The sequence below is a fragment of the Etheostoma cragini genome, chromosome 7 (assembly GCF_013103735.1).
Source record: "Etheostoma cragini isolate CJK2018 chromosome 7, CSU_Ecrag_1.0, whole genome shotgun sequence".
NCBI classification, from domain to species: domain Eukaryota; kingdom Metazoa; phylum Chordata; class Actinopteri; order Perciformes; family Percidae; genus Etheostoma; species Etheostoma cragini.
This window is the reverse complement of record NC_048413.1, coordinates 5,751,936-5,756,479: the sequence shown is the minus strand read 5'-3', so window position 1 is coordinate 5,756,479 and position 4,544 is coordinate 5,751,936. Positions and strand designations below refer to the sequence as shown.

General features: G+C 37.4%; 1 long non-coding RNA gene across 1 annotated transcript in view; it reads right to left on the bottom strand.

Moving 5' to 3' along the window:
• Window positions 1-2,829: 2,829 nt before the first annotated feature.
• LOC117947710 overlaps window positions 2,830-4,544 on the bottom strand; it is a 23,165-nt gene continuing 21,450 nt past the window's right edge. The window contains exon 4 of the long non-coding RNA XR_004657300.1: window positions 2,830-2,841. This is a non-coding gene — a long non-coding RNA (uncharacterized LOC117947710). The remainder of the gene's footprint in view (window positions 2,842-4,544) is intronic.

Here is a 4,544-nt window from a genome sequence, read left to right as displayed (position 1 = left end):
CTACACCCTTATCTTTTTTTGTATTTTTTTCAGTTGTTTGAATATTAAAGTCTTGAAATGCTATCAAGTTTGCCTGTTATATTAGTAGCAATGAATGATCATTCCTACTAATATAACTTTTGTATGTGTGTACGTATACAGTACATACACACAAATGGTACGGGTGTTGGTTTGTTTTAAAGGTTAGGGGAATCTAACCTTTTCTTAACGTTCTGGGAACGTTCGTTTATGGTTACAGCGAACGCTCCCTGAAGGTTTTTTTGGTTGTCTGTAGGTTAATTGGAAGGTTTTCTTAACGTTCTGGGAACGTTCGTTTATGGTTACAGCGAACGTTCCTCTAACGTTAAGAGACCGTTCCGTAACGTTCGCTGAGGGTTGCAACGCTAAAGGGACGTTCCCCTAACGTTCTCTAAAGGTTGCAACGTTAAGGGAACGTTCTCCTAACATTCGCTAAAGGTTGCAACGTTTTCGGAACGTTCGCCTAACGTTCTCTAAAGGTTGTAACTTTTAGAGAACGTTAGGGGAACGTTCCGAGAACGTTCGCTGTAACCAAAAACGAACGTTCCGGGAACGTTAAGAAAACTTTCCAATTAACCTACAGACAACCAAACTGCAACCAAAAAAAACCTTCAGGGAACGTTCCCACAACCAAAAACGAACGTTCCCAGAACGTTCTGGGAACCAAAAATTGTTAGCTGGGAAACAAATCCCAACTAAACCAGACACAATCCCAGTGTAATAACAACTCAAGCATTAGCTTTAGGACCCCCAGAATAATGTATAGGTTAAACTCACTTATATAACGATGTGCTGTGTAACAATACTGCGTTGATATATCTTTCAACCCTAACAAAGCACGCGTACCAGTACTTATTTAAAGTAGCAGTATAAAATGAAAATGGTAGTTTTTATTTAAACTGCACATTTACTTGTTTGAATCTCCGTTTAAAACTCGCAAAACTTAACTTATGCAGCAATTTTCAAAACACAGACTCAAAATGCTATACAGAACCCAGAGTTAAAAAGATAAGATAAAAAAATCTGCTGATCTGAGCAGGAATATTCTGCATAGTGCTCTGGCTGCTTGTATCTTCTGCTGCTAAGTAACGAGTATGACCGGTCCAAGATGGCGGCTGGAAATCTCGCGCTCAGTAGCCAATGTGGCGTCTAATCTTTATTATGTCTATGGTGTTGAGCGTCAATCAGAAAGTTGAAATTTTTCAACTTTATGGTAATGAGCTATGACGCGGTTCAGCGGCAAGCAGCGGCTAACGCCAGCCGCCAATCGGAATATAGACGTCCTTCACGGTGACTGATTCCGGAGAAACATACGATGTAATCTTTCGTTCCTACCAAAACATTTGTTCCAAGGAAAATGGGGGAGAAGCTCATCATCGCCGTTGCTGGGTTTCCTATCATTTATGATATGACGTTGTTTGCGTATAGGGACCAGTTAAAAAAAAACGAGGCTTGGGATAAAGTAGCCGAGATAGTTGGTGTGTCCGGTGAGTAGGCAAAATGCGTGTTAAAACTTTTCATTTTATTTACGACTACAACATCTGGCCCGCCATAAAGTTACCGCCAGTTTTTTCATTCATTCTTTCGGCATTTCAAGTCATCTCCATTCCACTGTTCAATTTAGGTTTTAACGGTTTCAGACGGATACTCAAAAAATCAACCCCGCCCCCCCCCCTGCATAGCAGTAGCATATGATTAAACACGAGATATTATAGTGCAGTGATTGCTATGGATTTAAAATTCAGTTGCTCACAACACAGATTTGACCAATTGCGCTGTACGAACGCCGCCACGTCAGAGCGGCTAAAGCGTCACAAAGCTTCCCCGTATTTTATGACAAGCGTCTTTGGCGGGGCAGCCTGAGCTTTTTTGCAACTCAAGTCGGTGGCGGTGTGAACGTACAGTAAGGCAATTGCCTACCTTTGCCTAATAGTAAGTCCGCCTCTGCTAACGTATGCTATACATCGTACATATGCAGGCTCATTTACATCGTTCTAAAGTATATAATACCTCGTACAGATGCGGTCTCATACACATCGTTCTAACGTATATTATACATAGTCCCAACATCCGCTTTACATTTTACAGATGCGATTTCAGGCACATCTTTCTGACAGATGTTATACGTATAACAGATGTCAGGAAGATGTGCCAATGAATTGATCCTGCAATAACCCATTTAACACAACTGATCAGGATAGTTCACACAAAATTTCTTTATATATCTTTACTAAATTACATGAATTGCTAAAGTAAGAGATAAGTCATACACAACTATTTATTATACATTTTATTTATGAAGCACTTTTAAGGGTACTCAAACAATTTACATGGTTCAAATTATTATAGAAAATAGCACACTATAACATATTAAAAGCTATTCTGAAAATACAAAAAATTATCATGTAGCTATATTTTGAGATAATTATCCTACTTTTGTCTATACTAAGGGCTAATGTACAAAAACAGTAGTACAAGCAGTGTTGTTGTTTTTTAAGTCTGCCGCTGTAAGCCTCCCCTCTTGCAAAGAGTAGGGGCATGCACGTTTTCTGTGAACAGAGTGCAACAGTAGTTTTCTGTCATTTGGTGGCTGTGTCTCAATTATTGGCTGTGTTCCAGGTGATACCCAATCAGAATCAGTTAAGCTAAAAAGTAAATGTATCAATTTTTTTTATGCTAATCAATCATCAATGATGATAATGTTATTTGAACCCAAAGACACTGAGCAATTGAGCCAAGACTAACATTTATTTATTTAAGAAAATTCATTATTTTTCTTAATCTGTAGAAGTCACTGAAAAATACAGTATTTCTCTCTTTTGACTACACACTCGTGAGCTGTGTATCCCTGTTTCACAACAGCAGTGTGTACACGTTGGAGAACAACAACTAATCCTCACACCATAATGTCCACTGTCTATCATTATGTCAATTATTTCAGCAACTAAAAAAGGGTTTCTCGGCTCCAGCCTCTTCTCCAGTCTAGGAAGTCCTTGATAGCCTACTCGGATTCGGACTCAGGTGAGTAGGATTCCTCTGTGCTGCAGCAAAAACAAAAAATTTGGGTTAAGTGCGTTATTGAAAGATGTATCTTTTAATACATGGAAGTATTTTTTCATTTCTTTTTTTGTTTCTTCTCTCTTTGTTTTTAGGAAGTAACGCAATTTTTTTTTTTTTTTTTGCAGATGTGAATGGAACACCAGTTTCATTAAGTAGAATATGGCAAGCCAAATATTGTTAACATAATTCAATTCTCTGCAAAATTTTCCTCAGAAGCTCCAATTCAGCCTTTTGACATAATTGAACAGTAAGGCCATTTGGGCAGTAGGGGGAGCTGCAGTTTGTGCAGTTTCGCTGTGGCTTAAGTTCAAGATCTACAACAGGTGGGCTGTTTACACTAGAAAGGATACAGCAATGGCCAAATTAATTAATCTAGACCAATATAATGACATTTTTGTTATAATTTTACCCAGGAAAACACGTTCCGTTGTTCTGGTGTTTTAATTCAAATCCCAATCTGTTTCCTGAACTCAACTACTCGTTTTGGTGCCTAAATTTAACTGTTGTTTTGTCACCGTAGCTGTATCCCATCTAGCCTCAACCACTGTTTAAAGTGCCATTCTGACAATATGTATTTAGATCACTTTCTAAATGAAAGCTTTAATAGCATGTTATACATTGTCCCATAAAATATGCCGTAACATTCTCTCTAGAAGGGCAAACATGAAGGTTTCATGGTAATCATAATGATTTAAAAAGTATTTACTTTTGTCAGCAAAGGTGCCGTTTTATGCTGCCCTCTCTTTACTTCCTACTTCCATTTTCAATTTAAGATTTTTGTAAATTTACCACAGATGATTTGGCAAAGTAATGACTGGGAATATGGCAGCTTTCCGCATGTCTCAACTGTCCTCTTGGTCATCATTGCAGTTGAGAGATCTGAAAAATACTAACATATAAGATAAAATCCTTAATTATTCACACAGTGGGAACATTTTCAGTGATATTGCATCAAAGGACATGACAAACGCATCAGTGAAAATGTAAGAATAAAGCAGTTAAAACAGTTAAGGAAACAAACAGAATGTATAATAATACCGTATTCACAGTATTGCACAGAGGACTTATTGATATTGCTTAATAAGGTGTAGATAGATGCTGCACATGAGTAAATTGTCACATAGAGTGTGTGTGGTCTGGGTCATTCTACGAAAATGGTGGCTTTCCTGTCCCGGCCTTAACCACAAGGAAAAACATTTAAAAGTGTCAGACAATGACACAAAATATATGTTTTTGGTTTTAATTGAAGTGTTTTCTTGTTAATAAAACATATGCAAAAACCATTATATTGCAAACCATTATTTTTATATATTGTAGAACACGGTCAGTACTAGGAAATTGGCTTGTCCCTCGGGTCAGGAGTTGCATTTTAGTGACATATTTTGAGCTAAAAAATATATTTTTCTCCCCCTTTAAATGTCATAATATAAAGGAAAGTAGTATAGTTATTTTGTAAACTACTTTAA